Here is a 20,178-nt window from a genome sequence, read left to right as displayed (position 1 = left end):
GCGCATTGAGCGTGTCGTTTCTAACGGCGATCATGCCGTTAGTGGCGGCACCAGCGCACGGCTCTGGCCAGTCACAGCGCCGGAGCCACGATACCCGAAAGTCACTCTGGGATAGATGGCGGCGTTGGAGGAGACAAACGAGGGCTAATGTGGGGGCTTTTGATCTCAGGTAAGTAATTCATAATGAGCTAGTATTTTTTCAGAGGCTTTATTTCCTCTTTAAATTTCTGCACATTTTAACTGACAAGTTGTACACTTGCAGAGCATCTGAAGCACAAGTTCTAGTTGACACTTTTCCAATTTGTAGCAAATTTGCGTGGCAAGTCTCTAGCAAGAGCAAAGTTGCAATGGTGCGTCTACAGCAAGAACTCTGCAAGTCACAGTGACCCCTGTGGTGGAACGACTATTACACAACACACTGAAATAATGTTTTCAAGGAAAGTTGATCTGGAGCCATGCAGTGCAGACTTGCTGCAGTTGTGCAACAAACTTGTGAAGACTGGTAAGTCTAGCAATAACTTAGCAAGTCATTTTCAAACTTTCAGCTCAATTGCTTGCTATCTGGGTACTCAGCTCACTTTCCTTCAATGATGACAGATCAGAGCTATCCCTCATCACTTTGTCTACCAGTGCCACCATCTTCTCTTCCATATTTTTGGATTTCTCCCATCTCCTTCATCTGCTTCTGGTGCAAATCATATGCATGCATTCAGGAGCTACATCATCCCTGAGACCCAGGTGCATGCCTTACAGATGCCAGGGATGAGCTGGGGTGTGCATAGCCCTGCAAGCATTGTGCAACATTTCTAGCAGGAAAGGGGGAAAATGTTTTTGCTAAGGTTCTTCTTGTTAAAAAAAAAAAAAAAAAATATATATATATATATATATATATATATATATATATATATATATATATATATATATATACCGTATTTATCGGCATATAACACACACTTTTTTCCAACTAAAATCAAGGGGAAATCGGGGGTGCGTGTTATACACTGATCCCCCGCTTTTTGCCGTTCTCGGCAGCTTTCGGGTATTTTCGGCCGCACTCGGCCGTTCTTGGCTATCTTTGGCCGTTCTCGGCTATTTTCAGCTGCACCCGGCCGAGTGTAGCCTAAAATAGCCAAGAACGGCCGAAGATAGCCGAGAACAGCCGAAAATACCCAAAAGCCGCCGAGAGCGGCCAAGAACTACCGAGCACTGCCGAGATACACAGGACATCCGCTCTGTATTTTGGAGGCGCCATTTTTAAATGGCAAACACACAGACAAGGCTGCAAACGACTGACGAGGCTAAATGGATGGCTGCAAATGACACTGACAAGGCTAAATGCAAGGCTGCAAATGACCGACAAGGCTAAATGGAAGACTGCAAATGACACTGACAAGGCTGCATTGATGGGCATTTAAATGTATGTTTTTTTCCTTAAACTTCCCTCCTAAAAGTTTTTTTCTTTTAAATTCCCTCCTAAACGTGGGGTGCGTGTTATACGCCGGTAAATACGGTATATATATATATATATATATATATATATATATATATATATATATAAAGTTAGGAAACCAAAGCCTTCACACTATGGGTTTATTAGAGCAAGAATGAAATATTTCTGATGGAGATTCTTAACAATAAATTGAGCATGGAATTCTGGGAGACTTTTGCTCTGCAATTTGCAGGCTCTGGTTGTTGAATTCCTTCAGAAAAGGTTAGGAAATACTGTAAGCAAGCTTTTGGGAGAGGAGACTAATATACAGTAAGGCTGGGTTCACACTTATGCAAATTAGATAAGGGTCTCCCCGCATTCCAATTTGCATGACAGGAGAGTGTGCCCGACCCTGGAGTGTGCCCGGTCTAGATTGCATAAGGGTCCTGTGCGTCTTTGGCTCTAAATTCAGGCAGAATTTCCACTGGCTCTGAATTCAGGCAGAATTTCGACATGATTTGCACCTGAATTGGTGTATGGGATGCACTGGACCCCCTGCTGTGAGCCGCGACCGCAGCAAGTGAGAACCCAGCCTTAGTGTATCATGTACCATGTCAATTGTCAGAATTTCTCCTTGGTAGATACATGAATGAAAAGAAATTGTAAAAAAAAAAATCTCTAAAATATAACTATATAAATTGACGTATTTATTTATTTTTCTTGTAACACTCACTCTGCAGGCATGTCTTTTCCTGAAATGACACATCAAAGATGTATGGAAATTAAAAGTACAAAAAAGAAGGCAATGTAGACTTTAATACATATTTATGGCTTGAATTTGTCTCCTAGCCTATCTTAATAGACACATTTCAGATCCAAAAAAGAAACTACCGTATATATCCTTCATATTAGGTAATGACACTGCCAAATAACACCATCTAACTTCCAAGAGAGATCTGCAGAATACAAAGTAATTCTTGTTTAGCCCTTTTAAGACGTTTGACATTTGCTGTTTTCTAAGATGCATCTGCAAGAAATGATAAGGTTGCTTCTAGCATAGCACGCCGATAACCCATTTACTGCTGCCGACTATGGAAAGAAAAGAAAGATTTTGGTATCGGATAAGATGACAAAATATTAAAATCAGCAGGAAAAAAGTAAAAAAAATATATAAAAATGACTATGGGAGTCTGTATTGTATTTATAGAAATATTCAATGTACAGTGTTGATGTCAGTATCACTACTGCTTAGTGATATAGAATGTATACATGCAAGAAAATGGAAAGATTCCAACTGACTTCTTTCTATTGCAGAATGCCAATTTAAAATCACATTAGTTGCTAAATAAGACCAAACCAAGGGAGAACTGGATGAAACATTTCTACAGGCACCTGGAAACCTTGCAGCCTCCTCCTATTTCCAAATGTATCTGCTTCTGGTGCTTGTTTTATTCATTTTAAAATTAGGGGGCAGGTAAGCTTCACACACCATCTTTAATCACTTCTTGTAGGCACCAGTAACATCACAAGACCTTTTTTAGTTTCCTAGGGAAGCATCCCAAATCTTATGGTAAGACACTCTGGCACTATGCTAGAGAAAATTGAGTACTGTCCGTGATACTTTTTTTATTTGCACTAACATACAATTTTTCAGGACAAGCTTTCGGGGTATGTCCCCTTCTTCAAGGTCCAAGCAGTACACTATGCTGAAATACATCTTTTGTGGATTTGGTATTCTTAACATTCTTAGAATTCCAGAAGAGGAGCCAGTGACATCCCTTTTGCCCATGAAATTGCACTGAATGCTGATATATAAGATGATAATTTTTTACAATGTTTTTTCAGATTTTTTTATTTTGTTTCTTTAATAATATTTAAAGGGGTTAGCTAAAAATGGGAGCCTTCAAAAGGAAATCCTTGAAATGTACCCACACATAATATTCTGGTGCTTTTGTAAAGTGGGGCCACTTTGGCTTTTTGTATTCTTATCCTTTCTGAAACATCAACTTGATGCAGAAAAAGGTGCTGAAATCAGGATAACATGGGTTCCCATTCCCAAGGTCTACTTGTATACATAGAGTGGAGATCTATTAGGCAACATCATTCTGTATCAGACTTTGGCTCTCAAAGCTTCTTAGACAGACATACAGGATGAAGATGAGCACAGATTTATAAGGCCAAGCATTGGGTAATCCACTTTGCTATGTGAACTGGTAAAAAGGTAATTTTCAGAGTCTTATGCTGCGTACACACGACTGGACTTTTCAACGGACTAGCTCCGACGGTCTTCCCGATGGACTTTCGGCGGAGGTCCGTCGGACTTTCCGAACGAACGGACTTGTCAGGTTTGAAAGTGATTACGTACAACCAGACTAGAATAAAGACATTTATAGCCAGTAGCTAAAAGCTGCCCTAGCTTCGGTTTTCGTCCATCGGACTAGCATACAGACAAACAGATTTTTCGACCGGACTCAAGTCCATCAGAAAGATTTGAAACATGTTTTAAATCTAAAGCCTGTCTGATTTTTGGACAGCAAAGGTCAGATGAAGCCCACACATGATTAAATTGTCTGGTGGATTCGTACCGTCGGACCTAGTCCATCGAAAAGTCTGGTCCGTGTGTACGTGGCATTAGTCCTACAGGCCAATGGAGTACAGGCCCCATGACTCTTACCCATGGACCAGGTATATTATATGACAGAGGGTGTAAAATTCTTCTTTACAATCCCCTACACTATCTGCCACATGGTATTCCCATTGGATTACTTAAAATATACCCCATGCATTCATATATTAATTTAGTACATACTGGATAGGTTTCAAATATCTTCCTGGTTATGTGATCACTGGAGGAGACGATTAACCAAGGCTTGCCGATACCAACATTCATATATGTTCCAGGAAACAAGATGGAGGTGACACAGGAAGTCATAAAGCTGGAGCCTTTGAATAGTGCTGTCTTGCTCTGACTAAATAATGTGGTAGGGAATTCTGCTTCTGCAACAGCCCAAGAGTGAGATTATACTGGAACTAAGCAGGGCAAACAAACCAAGATTGTTTTATTTTGCTTATTTTTGTCTGTAAGTTAAATGCAAGAATGGGTGTCTACTAAAGACATCAGAGTAGAAACTATAATAAGACATATTAAATGTTATATTATTAAATAAATACAATTAAGTTAAGTATAGTATCCTTTTGTTAAGACTTGCATTTTTCTTAAAAATAAAATGTAAACCCAATCACTAAAATCTCATATAATTTGTAACATGTCATTGTAATTTCAAAAGTAATTTTAAATCTTTTATTAAAATACTACCTGGTGATCTTGCAATGAAGGTCCTTCAAGCACTTTCTCTTATAGGGTGTCCTTGTATTCCAGTTGTACCTTAAATTGTCATCTTGTCACATGGGATTCCCATGGGGGCTACAAATGGTAGTTTCAATGCGCATTACGCAAGCATGGTCTACCATGGCAGCCTAAGAAAACCCATCCTGTAAAATAACATGTAGCCATAGCTAGAATGCATGTAGGCGTTTGCAAAGAGGGTGCATGCTGCAGACGCACAAAGAAAGGCAAAAAAAGGATGAAAAAGTGAACACTATTGTTTTAATCAGAAAAAATGCAGTTGTCTATGATAATGAGAAAAAAATTCAGTAAGTGTTTGCATCTACTTAAAATACCTTTGAATTAAAATGTATTTACACCCAAAAATAAAATATTTATATACCACAGATTGCCAGTCCTTGTGAGTGGTTGCATTTCAGGCTTTTTTATTTAACTTTTCTGACAGTACCACACTCCCTGTCCTAAGGTGCAAAGGAAGCTACAACTAGACACAGTTTTTCTGATAGGATCAAAGGGGGGTTTTCTTCATACATTTTTGGTTTTGGGCTTAGAAATACTTTAGAGTGTATATATAGCTTTTTTTTAGTTAGTGTAAGAAAGGGTTGAAACCTCTGTCATGTGTTTTTTTCTGTCTCTACTCTACTTTCACTTCACTTCCTGTCCTAGAAACACAACAGTAAGTGAGAGAAAATCCCCTTAGACAACTCATAATAGATGCCCATATCGAAAGCAATCCCTTCACCTCTAATTCTGGTCACCACTTCAACATTTTAGCTATACTATTATTTTCTAGAGGGGTTGATTTACTAAAAACAAATAGACTGTGCATTTTGCAAGTGCAATTGCATTTTGCAAGGGCATTTACTCAAGAGCTTAGTAAATGAGGCACAAGTTCACTTTGCAAAGAAAACTCAATCACACATATGGAAATATGAAAAGAAAACAGCCTTTTTTCTTGCACGTGATTGCATGATGGAAGTCAGCATAGGTTTCCCTTCTTTACTAAGCTCCGGAGCAAACCCATGTTTTTTTTTTGCGACGGATGTTGGCTCAAACTTGTCTTGCATACACACGGTCACACAAAGTTGGTCAGAAATTCAGAACGTCAAGAATGCGGTGACGTACAACACGTAAGACAAGCTGAGAAAAATGAAGTTCAATAGACAGTGCTGCTCTTCTGCTTGCTCCCGAGCATGCGTGGTGTACACACGATTGGAATTTGCACAAACGGACTTTGTTGTTGGAAAATTTGAGAACCAGATCTCAAATTTTGTGTGACCAAAATTCCGATGGAAACTGTCTGATGGAGCCTATACATGGCCGGGATTTCCGACAAAAGGCTTCCATCGAACATTTTCCGTCAGAAAATCCGACCGTTTGTACGAGGCATAAGTCACTAACCCACAACAAGCATGCAGTTGATGAAATAAGAGCAAAGTCAGAGCTCTAGATTGGCAGACTTGTTCCAGGTCAGCGATTCAGAAAATCTTGACGCCTTTGCATCAACATAAGAGTCGGGAATCAATCAATATCCATAGGACAGTTCATTAATGGCAACTTACATCATTTCTTAGGATAGGTTTCCTTTAAAAAAGCTTAAAAACATCAAGCCCGCCACTATATTTGCTCACAGAGATGCAGATTGGCGATGCTCAGCCAACCCTTTGCTTGAACAGTCCTGCTTCTGCTTTTTAATGGTGTGTTTAATATTCACAGAGGAGTTCAAATAGATGTAAAATAGATCATTTATGCAGCTCTCTGAGACTTCCCTCAAAGTGACCACTTCCATCACGCTTTCAACCTCAAGATCAGGAAATCTTTAAAAAGGAAGAGAGATGGAATAGAATCAATTATAAACTCAAATTGCCTCCCAAAAGACCCAAACACATAATTACTTCCCTTTACATATTCTTTATATTTGTTTGCAGATCTCTTAAATTATAACTATTAAAAGGCTACTTTTATGTGTTTTTTCTTTTTTTTATAAATGTTCATAAGTTGATGCAATTTTAATACAGCAATTAAAAATATTGCCTTATAATACTGCAAAATATTGAACTGAAAATGGAATAAAGCAAAGTGATATTGTTTAAGAGAATACTCAAATACTGTATTTACTGTAGGGCTGTATCCACGTAGCTTGTATGTGGTTCATCTTTGCTCCAGCACTAAAAGCATTGGAGCATTTGTGCGAGTACTTGTACTTGCACAAATGCTCCCGATGCCTAATTCAATACCTGAAGTCAGTGGGCGTAGAGGGCGGAGTGGAGATCGAACTAGCAGCAGCAGAACTATAGGTAAGCTGGCCAGGGCAGGAATGCAGGCCGCCGCTGCATATTCTGTCCGAAACATGACCGGAGCCATCACATTCGGTACGGGAAGTGACGTTCCGTGTCTCCGAGGTGGGGTAAACATCATGATGCCTATCTCGATACACCCTGTACCCAGTAAGTCAGCAGCAGACATCTTGTTACACCCAACCCATATAGTTCAGGCTGGGTGTAACAAGATGTCTGCTGCTAGCTTACTGCAGTCGAGTGCAAGGTATACCAAGATGGGAGTCACAGCATACTTACTAGATGTTAAATGTTAAATGACATGAATGATGAGAGACAAGGAAGGATTTTGCAATGCTATATGCCATATAGCATTGCAAAATCCTTCCTTGCCTCTCATCATTCATGTAATTTATTATGCCAATCAGTGCTGCATTTCAGTGTCCATCAATGACTGCCCATAAGTGCCAGTGCCATCTATTAGTGCCCTTAAGAGCCACCTATCAGTGTCATCTATCAGTGCCCATCAGTCAGTGCCAGTCATCAGTGTCAGCCATCATTCCCAGCCACCTGTCAGTGCCACTTATCAGTGTCCATAAGTGCTGCTTTTCAGTGCCATCTATCAGTGCCCATAAGTGCCGCCTATCAGTGCCGCCTATCAGTGCCCATAAGGGCCACCTATCAGTTCCCATCAGTCAGTGCCAGCTGTCAGTGCCACCTATCAGTGCCCATAATTGCCGCCTATCAGTGCCATCTATCAGTGTCCATAAGTGCTGCCTATCAGTGCCATCTATCAGTTCCCATCAATCAGTGACAGCCATCAGTGCCACCTATCAGTGTCCATAAGTGCCTCCTATAAGTGCCATCTATCATTGTCAATAAGTGCTGCCTATCAGTTCCATCTATCAGTGCCGATCAGTCAGTGCCCATCAGTCAGTGCCATCTATCAGTGCCCATAAGTCAGTGCCATCTATCAGTGCCCATAAGTCAGTGCCATCTATCAGTTCCAGCCATCAGTGCCAGCCATCAGTCAGTGCCACCTATCAGTGCCCATCAGTCAAACTATCACATGACATTAAATAAAAGTAATTGGCATCAGCGAGTACTTGATAAAAAGTATCGGTACTTGTACTCGATCTTACAAAAGTGGTATCGGGACAACCCTAATAATTACATGATTATGCTAAAGAAAAATAAAATTTGAACATGTAGAAATGTAATATTTTTAATTTAATTCTCTAATATTATTATAGAAAATATATTCTTCAAATTAATTTCAGTGTTATAGAGTAGAATGCTTGAATTCTCCTTGTTTGCATGGTTCAGTATACACAGGCCTTTTGTAAAGAGCTTGCTTCACGCCACACCAACATAAGTGTAAATAACAGCATTTACTGAAATTGATGACAAAGTGCCCATTAATTCATTAGCTTTTCAAGTAACCCTTATTATTCCTGGAACCACATTGATAGTATACACTTTTTATTAAAAATTAAATCAAAATCTTTTATTTAAAAAAAAACTTTCTGTGCAAATTCTGCCATGCATTACATTTGATTTGCTGTTTTGGTCCTTACCATTACCATTAACACCTTATGATTTCCAAATATTTTCCCAGAATTAATGCTGAAATTCTAAGTATGCTTAATTTGTAATATATTTGGGCGTGGAATTTGCAATAATAGCTAGTTAAAATATAGAAACACGGCAACAAATAATTCATAGTATAATGTTGTATGCAATCATAATACTATTTCAGGTAATAAAAAGAGAACTACAAAGGCAAATAAAAAATAAATAAAAATAGAGGCAAAGACAGGAGGCCATCAAAAACTGCAAAATGTTCATAGGAAAAACTAAATTAAAAAGACAACAAAGACTACCAGCTTTTTTTATCAGCATATGGGAGAGATGGCCTATAGGGGGGCACTTATAATGAAATGACCATAATAGTTGTAAAAGCAAGATTAGTCCCTGCTAAAAAAAAAAGGGGGCATCTTGGAGGAAATCAAGGAGGAATAAAAGATGTAAGAGAAGTGAGAAGTTCACCAGTGGTTAGTGGTTAGTTAGTAACACACCCCTAGGAACACTTAACCCCCTACACTGCCATCCACTGGTTAACCCATTCACTGCCAGTGTCATTTACACAGGAATCAGTGCATTTGTATAGCACTGATTGCTGCATAAATGACAATGGTCCCAAAAATGTGTCAAAAATGTCCAATGTGTCCGCCATAATGCCGCAGTTACAATAAAAATCGCTGATCTCCGCCATTACTAATAAAAATGCCATAAAACTATCCCCTATTTTGTAAACGCTATAAATTTTGTGCAAACCAATTAATAATCACTTATTGCGATTTTTTTACTAAAAATATGTAGAAGATTATGCATCGGGCCTAAACTGAGGAAAAAAAATGTTTTTCTATATATTTTTGGGGGATATTTATTATAGCAAAAAGTAAAAAATAATGAGTTTTTTTTTTAAATTGTCGCTCTTTTTTTTATAGCGCAAAAAATAAAAACCGCAGGGGTGATCAATTGTCAGTTAAAGCGACGCAGTGCCGGATCGCAAAAATTTCTCTGGTCTTAAGCCAGCAAAATGGTCTGGTCTGAAAGTGGTTAAAATAATTGTTGTTATACATATCAATGTGTATAGAAATTACTAATATTGCATATTTATTTTTTTGCATTCTTGTATATATTGTGTTGCATTGTATTACAAGTTTATGTTATTTATGTTCGTACAAATTATAAATGCCCCTCCCGGGATATGGATGGGGGCTATAAACTTGGTTCATGGTTTGCTTGTTACTTTTGAAAATAAAAATAAAAACTTTATGAAAGTTACTGCTTCAGCTTGCATCTGTTTAAGGAACCCTATTACAATTTGCACTACTTTCTCATTGCTAATAGCCGTTGGATATATTGATTAGTCCTTAGTTAATGCTTCTCCAATCTAAAGTTATCATGGGATTCAGTTATGGTTATTACTGAATCTTACTCCTTGCAAATCAGTTCTTGTTTGTGGGATTTTTTATTATATCCCTGGGTTGGTATGTTCAGTTAATCATTTTTTTTTTCTTAGCAAAATACAGCTGTAAAATTCAGTTATTTTATTAGTATATTCTCTACAAACAATCCTCTTTGTATGAATTTTATGATTTAAAATATGCAAAATGTTCAAATGAGGGTCTAAATGAAGCGTAATTCCAGAACTGTCCCAGCTGAAAACACCTGCTCTGAGTTTGTGTTGTGAATTTTCGTATAAATGTCTTATAAAATTCTTTGCAAAAACTGTTTGGCACATTTTACATATCCAGACATTTTCCTGCTCTGTCAGGTAACTGAAGACAGGTGCATTTAAAATTCAGAATTTACTAAAGGTTATACATTGTAAAACCAGAACTCCAGGCTCAGTATAATACCTAAATATGTAGGAAACATTATTCCTAATTAAGTGCTACTAGTTATAGTTAACATTGGTAAATATCTTTTTTTATCTGCTGTTTCCTTTCTATGCTACCTTTTATAATCCGTTTAAGCGGTGTTCCAGCCTGGGGAAAAAAAAAATAAAGGTCAGCAGCTACAAATGCTGTAGCTGCTGAATTTTAATATGAGGACACTTACCTGTCCAGGGAGCCCACGATGTCGGAACCCGAAGCCGATCCGTCAATTCAGATGCATGTGCCGGCAATGCAAGTAAGGGAAACTGGTAGTGAAGCTTTCAGGCTTCATAGCCAGTTTCCTACTGAGCATGCATGAGTTGCACTGCACTTTCTGAATGGTCCCATCATCTTCTTGGACACACACAGGTCCCAGAATGCAATAGGGGGGTTTGGATAAAATCGTGGAAGTAACGTACCTCGCTGTGGCAACATGGGACAGAAGTCCCAAAGAAAACAGGCCAAAAGGTACCAAAAAGGAAAAAAAAAAAAAAAAATGAGGGGGGTGGGGTGTGCATTGTTTGAGACTGAGTTCTCATTTTGCCTGGAAATCCGCTTTAACCACTTGCTTACTGGGCACTTAAACACCATTCTGCCCAGACCAATTTTCAGCTTTCGGTGCTCTCACAATTTGAATGACAATTACTCAGTCATGCAACACTGTACCCAAATGAATTTTTTGTCCTTTTTTTCCCACAAATAGAGCTTTCTTTTGGTGGTATTTGATCACCTCTGGGGTTTTTATTTTTTGCGCTATAAATGAAAAAAGACCGAAAATTTTGAAAAAAAACGCATATTTCTTTGTTTCTGTGACAAAATTATGCAAATTATTAATTTTTCTTCATAAATTTTGGTCACAATTTATACTGCTACATATCTTTGGTAAAAATAACCCAAATTAGTGGATATTATTTGGTCTTTGTGAAAGTTAGAGCGTCTACAAGCTGTGGTGCGAATCGCACAAAATTGATCACATCTGATGTACTGGTGGCCTATCTCGCTTCTTGTGACCCGAACAAGTCAGGAAAGTACAAATACCCCCCAAATGACCCCTTTTTGGAAAGTAGACATTCCAAGGTATTTAGTAAGAGGCATGGTGAGCTTTTTGATGTTGTCATTTTTTTCCCACAATTCTTTGCAAAATGAAGATTTTTCATTTTTTTTATTTTTCTCCACAAAATTGTCATTGTAATAGGTTATTTCTCTCACGTGGCATGTGTATACCACAAATGACACCCCCCAAAAAATTCTGCTACTCCTCCTGAATATTACAATACCACATGTGTGGGACTTTTTCACAGCCTGGCCACATAGAGAGGCCCAACATGCAGGGAGCGCCATCACATGTTCTAGAAGCATAAATTACACATCTAACTTGTTGACTATTTATTACACTTTTGAAATACCAGGACAATGACACGTGACACTGATGACAGATGGCACTGATACGTGGCAATGATGACACTTATACGTGGCACTGATGACACGTGGCACTGATGACAGATGGCACTAATATGTGGCACTGATGACAGATGACACTAATATGTGGCACTGATGACACGTGGCACTAATACGTGGCACTGATGACACGTGGCACTAATACATGGCACTGATGGCACGTGGCACTAATACGTGGCACTGATGACACGTGGCACTAATACGTGGCACTAATACGTGCCACCGGTGACAGATGGCACTAATACGTGGCACCAATGACGCGTGACACTGATGACAGATGGCACTGATAAGTGGCATTGATGACACGTGCCACTGACAACAGATGGCACGTGACACTGACAGGTGGCACTGATGACAAATGGCACTGATACATGGCACTGATGACAGATGGCACTATGTGGCACTGACGACACGTGGCACTGACGACACGTGGCACTGGGGGCAGGTGGCACTGGGGGCAGGTGGCACTGGGGTGGATGGCACTGGGGGCAGGTAGCACTGGGGTGGATGGCACTGGGGGCAGGTAGCACTGGGGTGGATGGCACTGGGGGCAGGTAGCACTGGGGTGGATGGCACTGGGGGCAGGTAGCACTGGGGTGGATGGCACTGGGGGCAGGTAGCACTGGGGTGGATGGCACTGGGGGCAGGTAGCACTGGGGTGGATGGCACTGGGGGCAGGTGGCACTGGGGTGGATGGCACTGGGGCGGATGGCACTGGGGCAGATGGCACTGGGGCAGATGGCACTGGGGCGGATGGCACTGCTGGGGGTGGATGGCACTGCTAGGGGAGGATGGCACTGCTAGGGGAGGATGGCACTTTATTTTATTTTTTTACTTTTTTTTCTTTCACAGTCAGAACGGCTGCCGCTGCAGCCGTTCATCTCTCCCCTCTCGCACTGTCTGTGCGAGGAAGGAGAGCGGCGCTGAGAGATGATCTCATATGTAAACATATGAGATCATCTCCCATTGGATACGCCGATCACGCTGTAAACGGCCGCTGTGATTGGCCGTTTACAGCGATCTGTGTTTGCCTGTCCCCGGGGGACACGGCGAACACAGAACTTCCGCGATGCGCGCCCGCGGCGGCGCGCATTGCGGAAGTAAACATCACGCCGTCCAGGGACGACAACCCGGACGAAGGCGCCTGCTCTACTGCCGTCATTCGGCCATAGGGCGGGCGCGAGGAGGTTAACCACTTCCCACCCGGCCAATGTAAATATACGGCCAGGTGGGCGCTCTCTCCTTCTGAATGGATGTTCAGGAATGTCCTTCAGAAGTAGGGGGATCGCGCGCGCACGTGCCAGCACAGCAACGCAATCCCGATGCGCTCGTGTCACCCCAATCGGCAGGAGGGCTCTGTGATTGGCTCTCCTGATCACATGACGGCCATGTCCAATCACAGCCGTCATGTGATGTAAATACAGAGCCAGTAACTTTCTAGGCAATTGGCTTTCCTCACACGGAAGTTGTTGGTGAGGAGAAGAGAGCAGGTCGCTGCAGCTAGCTGGTGATCAGTGAGTATGAGCTGTTTTTTACAGCTTTTTACTCACGAATCACCAACCTAGTGTAAACACACATGCCACCACACAGTGTAAACACACATGTCCCCACACAATGCCCCCAAAACACATGTCCCCAAATAATAAAAACACTTGTCCCCCACATATGTCCCACTAAAATCACATGTCCCAATGATTATCTGCACACATATGTCCGTGATCATCTGCGCACATCTGTAAATGATCATTTGCGTACATATGTCCGTGATCACACAAACCAATTATTATACACTTAACGGAATTTTTTTTTACCAAAAACATGTAGCAGAATACATTTTGGCTTAAATTTAAATAACAGAGTCATGAATAAATACCACAAAAAAAAGCTGTATTTGTGCAAACAAAATGATAAAAATTTAATTTGGGTATAGTGTAGCATGACCGTGCAACTGTCATTGAAAGTGTGACAGCGCTGAAAGCTGAAAAATGGTCTGGGAAGGAAGGGGGTGAAAGTGCCCAGTATTGAAGTGGTTAAAAACAGAAAACAAACTCTATATCTTCAAAACAAATTAAAATTCATTCATTCAAATAATATCTAGTGATCCAGCCATGAAAGTCCTTGTTCAGGCACTTCCGGTTATAGGGAGACAGCTCTCTGTCTGTCTGCCAATCCTTCTCCTGCATTGTCATCCTGATGAAAGGTTAATAGAATATATTATTATTATTATTATTATTATTATACAGGATTCATATAGCACCAACAATTTGAACAGCACTTTACAACATTAGGGCAGACAGTACAGTTACAACACAATTCAATACAGGAGGAATCTAAAGCCGCGTACACACGAGCGGACTTTTCAACGTCCAAAGTCCGACGGACTGAGTCCGTCAGACTATTCGATCGTGTGTGGGCTGCAACGGACTTTTGACTCGCCAAAGTCCGAAGGACTTTAGAATATGGAACATGCTTCAAATTTTCCCGACGGAACTCCGCCGGACCCGGGTCCCTTCGAAAACTCCGCTCGTGTGTGTGCTATTCCGACGGACTAAAACCGACGCTAGGGCAGCTATTGGCTACTGGCTATGAACTTCCGTATTCGAATCCAGTCGTACGTCATCACGTTCGAATCCGTCGGAGTTTAGTGTGATTGTGTGTGGCCAAGTCCGCTCCGCCGAAAAGTCCGTCAGAACTCCGTCGGAACTCCTTCGGAAGTCTGTCGGACATAAGTCCTCTCGTGTGTATGGGGCTTAAGAGGAAGGGTCACGTGATATAATACAATATATAATGTGTATTAAACATTGATGGCAAAAACATTACACAACTATGTTTTACTGTTATCAATATCAAGAAAACTACTCTGGGAGATGACATGGAGAGATACAGTGCCTTGAAAAATGATTCCTACCCCTTGAAATCTCCCAAATTTTTTAATGTTACAACCAAAAATGTAATTGTATTTTATTAGGATTGTATCTGATAGACCATGGGTCTTCAAACTACGGCCCTCCAGTTGTTCAGGAACTACAATTCCCATCATGCCTAGTCATGTTTGTGAATGTCAGAGTTTTACAATGCCTCATGGGATGTGTAGTTTTGCAACAGCTGGAGGGCCGTAGTTTGAGGATCCCTGTGATAGACCAACACAAAGGGGGTTATTTACTAAAGGCAAATCCACTTTGCACTGTAAGTGCACTTGGAAGTAAAGTCGCTGTAGATCCAGGCGGGACATGCAAGGAAAATAAAAAACTGCATTTTAGCTTGCACATGATTGAATGATAAAATCAGCAGAGCTTCCACTCGTTTCAGATCTACCCCTTAGATTTAGAGCGACTGCACTTCCAAGTGTACTTTCAGTGGAAAGTGGATTTACCTTTTGTAAATAACCCCCAAAGTGTCACATAATTGTGAAGTGGAAGGAAAATGATAAATGGTTTTCAAATTTTTTTTACAAATTAATGACTGAAAAGTGTGGCATGCATTTGTATTCCTCCCCCTACTCTGATACCCCTAACTAAAATCTTGTGGAACCAATTGTGCAATTAAATCTCAGTATAACTACAGCTGTTCTCTGAAGCCCTCTGAGGTTTGTTAGAGAACTGAACAAATGGCATTATGAAGGCCAAGGAACAGACAGGTCACGGATAAAGTTGTAGAGAAGTTTAAAGCAGGGTTAGTTTATAACAAAATATTCCAAGCTTTGAGCATCTCACGGATCACTGTTCAATCCATCATCCGAAAATTAAGAGAGTATGGCACAACTCCAAACCTACCAAGACATGGCCGTCCACCTAAACTGAAAGGCCAGGCAAGGAGAGCAGAATCAGAAAAGCAGAGCAGAATCAGAAAAGCAGCCAAGAGGCCCATGGTAACTCTGGAGGAGCTGCAGAGATCCACAACTCCACACAAGGTGGGAGAATCTGTCTACAGGACTATTAGTTGTGCTCTCCACAAATCTGGCCTTTATGAAAAAGTGACAAGAAGAAATCCATTGTTAAAAGAAAGCCAAAAGAAGTCCCATTTGCAGTTTACAAGAAGTCATGTGGGGGTCACAGTAAACATGTGAAAGAAGGTGCTTTGGTCAGATGAGACCAAAATTGAACTTTTTGGCCTAAAAGCAAAACGCTATGTGTGGTGGAAAACTAACACTGCACATTAAAGCATATTCATGTGTTAGAATGGCCCAGTCAAAGTCCAGACCTAAATCCAATGGAGAATTTGTGGCAAGACTTGAAAATTGCTGTTCACAGATGCTCTCCATCCAATCTGACAGAGCTTGAGATATTTTGCAAAGAAGAATGGGCAAAAATGTCCCTCTCTAGATGTGCAAAGTTGGTAGAGACATCCCCAAAAAGACTTTCAGCTGTAATTGCAGCAAAAGGTGGTCCTAAAGAGTATTGACTCAGGGGGGCAGAATGCAAATGCACACCAGACTTTTCACATATTTATTTGTAATACATTTGGAAAACCATTTATCATTTTCCTTCCACTTCACAATTATGAGCCACTTTGCATTGGTCTATCACATAAAATCCCAATAAAATACAGTTTTTGGTTGTAACGTGACAAGATGTGTAAAATTTCAAGGGGTTTGAATATTTTTTCAAGGCACTGTAACTAGGGTGAATGAATGTAGACAGGAAAAGGTTGTAAAGAGACTGAAGGAGATCTGATGCACTAAAATGCAAGGAAGGATGATAAAAAAAAGGCTAGAACATAAGCAATATTTATTTAACCACTTGCCGCCCGCCCTATTACAAATTGACGGTGGCAAAGTGGTTTCATAATCCTGATCGTACGTCATATGACGTGATCAGGATTATGAGCCGCTGCACGCCCCCGGGGGCGCGCATCGCGGCGATCGTTGTTGCGGGGTGTCAGTCTGACACCCTGCAACTACGATCTCTGTAAAGAGTCTCCGACGGAGACTCTTTACCACATGATCAGCCGTGTCCAATCACGGCTGATCACAGTATAAATAGGAAGAGCCGGTGATCGGCTTTTCCTCACTCGCGTCTGTCAGACACGAGTAGAGGAGAGCCGATCGGCTGCTCCTCTGACAGGGGGGTCCTGTGCTGATCGATTATCAGCACAGCCCCCCCGAGAATGCCCACACTGGACCACCAGGGACGCCACCAGACCACCAGGGATGCCCAGGATAAGGTGTGCCACCCTAGACCACCAGGGATTCCAGTCAGTGCCACAATTGATGCCAATCAGTGCCCATAATGGATGCCAATCAGTGCCCACAATGGGCATCACTGATTGGCATGCATTATTGTTTGGCACTGATTGGCATCCGTTAGTACAGTATATTATAATACAATGCCGCCTATCAGTTCCCATCCGTGCCGCCTATCAGTGCCCATCCATGCCACCTATCAGTGCCCACCCATGCCCACCTGTGCTGCCTACCCATGCCCATCCATGCCGCCCATCCATGCCAGCTATCAGTGCCAATTTGTGCCACCTATCAGTGCCCATCCATGTCGCCCATCAGTGCCACCCATCAGTGCCACCCATCAGTGCCGCCTATCAGTGCCCATCAGTGCCGCCTATCAGTGCCACATATCAGTGTCCATCAATGCCACCTCACCAGTGCCACTTCATTGGTGCCACCTCATCGGTGCCCAGCAGTGCCGCCTTATCATTGCCCATCAGTGTATCCCCATCAGTGCCCATCAGTGAAGGAGAAAATTTACTTATTTACAAAGTTTTGAAACTGAAACAAAAAAAACATATTTTTTTCAAAATTTTCGGTATTTTTTTATTTGTTTAGCAAAAAATAAAAACCACAGAGGTGATCAAATACCCCCAAAAGAAAGCTCTATTTGTGGGAAAAAAATGATAAAAATTTAATTTGGGTACAGTGTAGCATGACCGCGCAATTGTCATTCAAAGTGCGACAGTGCTGAAATCTCAAAATTGGTCTGGGCAGGAAGGTGTTTAAGTGCCCGGTATTGAAGTGGTTAAAAAATGTCAATAGTTTATTTTTGCACAGCACTTTAGCAAACTCATTGAAAGAGAAGTATGGGAATTTTTTCTATTTTTGAATCATACTCACCTACTGTAGGTGGTTGCAGCATTGGTCCGATGCTGTATCTGTCCCACTCCAGCTCTAAGGCTGACAACTGAGCAATCAAACACCATTGATCATTCAGTTCTCAGGGCTACCTGTGCAGAGAGCCGATTGCCCCTCAGCTGCATAATGGGCTTTGAGAGCAGACTGCAGAGCAATACACCGATCTTCCCAATGACCAGCTCTGCATGATGGAGGGGTGGGGGGGGGGGGGTGTCCTGACCATTGTAGAAGAGGCAGGCTGGGCTTCCAGCACAGGCAGAAAACTGAGCATGCTGGGGTGGATGTGCCTCCCTGCCTACCAATGTCTGTTTGCAATAAGAGAACAGGAGGACTGACAAGATCACCAGATATTTCACACAAAGGATGCAATACAAAGAGGACAAGATACTTTTTACATCCTGCAACAGGCACATATCAGGAATGTGAAATGCTGGAGTAGCAAATACTTTAACCGTTTTTGCTTTCACACCTGTACACTTCTATGGAACATAGCAATTTTTTACATTCCTGCTTTTGACCTGTTTATTAACCAATAATGCCGCCATTACTTAAAACAGAGTTGCACCCAAAAATGGAACTTCCACTTTTAGCAATCCTCACCCCCTTACATGCCACATTTGGCATGTAATTTTTTTCGCAGGGGGGTGAGGGTTTCATTAGGAGGGGGACTTCCTGTCCCAGTTCCTACCTTCCACCCAGGGACTGCCAAGGCAACGCCTCCTTTCGCCTTAGGTGCCCCTCCCTCTAGGCGATCTCCTGGAACACGTGACAGGTCCCAGGAGATCGCCTGTCTACGCGCAACCGAAACCTGTCTCGGCCGGGTGCCCAGAGTGGCAATGGAGGTGTCGGTGGAGAGAAGGGAGAGAGGAGCTGCATCGCTGGACCATGGAACAGGTAAGTGTCTGTTTATTAAAAGTCAGCAACTACACTTTTTGTGTACAACTATACTTACTAAACATAAAAAGCCCGGAACTTCACCTTAAGATAACATAGTAATGCCGTGCATACACGTATCAGACTATCCGGCGGACTTAGTCTGGCGGACAAACCGCCGGACTGTCCACCGGACTTTCCGAACGAGCTACCTGCCCACACATGGACTAAGTCCGCCGGACTATCCGTCGTACTTTTGAAATGAACGGACTCGCCCACACACACACGGAGGAAAGTTCGCTCATTTTGAGCGCGGCTGCAGGTAGCCGGGACCAGCGAAGGAGGCGTCGCTGGTCCCGTCACCTGGTATGGACTTAAAGGGGAATACCTACGCTGAAAATACGGCGTGGGGGTCCCCCGCCAAGTCCATATTAGACCCTTATCCAAGCACGTTACCCGGCCCGGCCAGGAAAGGAAGTGGGGAGGAGCGAGCGCCCCCCGAGCCGTACCAGGACTCATGGCCTCAACATGGGGGGTGCCTTGGGGAAGGGGGGGCCACGCGCCCCCCCACCCCAAAGCACCTTGTCCCCATGTTGATGAGGACAAGGGCCTCTTCCCGACAGGGGGGCTTATCGGAATCCGTGAGTCCCCTTTAATAAGGGGGCCCCCGGATCCCGGCCCCCCACCCTATGTGAATGAGTATGGGGTACAGTGAAAAAAAATGTAAAAAAAAACACAACACACAAGGGTTAAAATAGTTTATTACACAGCTCTGGGGGGCTTCTTCCGTCTTCGGGGGTCTTCTCGCCGGACTCCTCCGCTATCTTCTGCTAGTCTTTTTACTAGTGGAGGAGCCCGGCTTTCTTCTTCCGACTTCGGGGATTCTTGTCCCCCTCTTCAGGGGTCTTGTTCCCCTCTTCGGTTCTTCTGTCGCCGCTGTCTCCCGGCCTTCTGTTCTTCTCTTCATGAGCTGTTGCCTCGTCGCTGTCTCTGGTCACAATGGCAGGGACGCGGCGTGCGGCGACTTATATAGGGACATCGCCGGATGATGTCCTCGCCCATTATAATGTCACAGTCCCAGCATCCTCTGGGACTGTGACATCATAATGGGGACAAGGTGCCGCCCCCCCTTCCCCAAGGTAACCCCCATGTTGAGGGCACGCGGCCTGGTATGGCCCAGGAGGGGGGGCGCTCGCTCGTCCCCACCCCCTTTACTGGCCGGCTGGGTAGCATGCTCGGATAAGGGATAAGGGTCTGATATGGACTCT

This window comes from Lithobates pipiens, unplaced genomic scaffold, assembly GCF_037356315.1.
Source record: "Lithobates pipiens isolate NorthernLeopardFrog02 unplaced genomic scaffold, aLitPip1_a1.2 Scaffold_10, whole genome shotgun sequence".
Taxonomy (NCBI): Eukaryota; Metazoa; Chordata; class Amphibia; order Anura; family Ranidae; genus Lithobates; species Lithobates pipiens.
The sequence above is the reverse complement of the archived record's forward strand: the minus strand, read 5'-3'. Positions refer to the sequence as shown.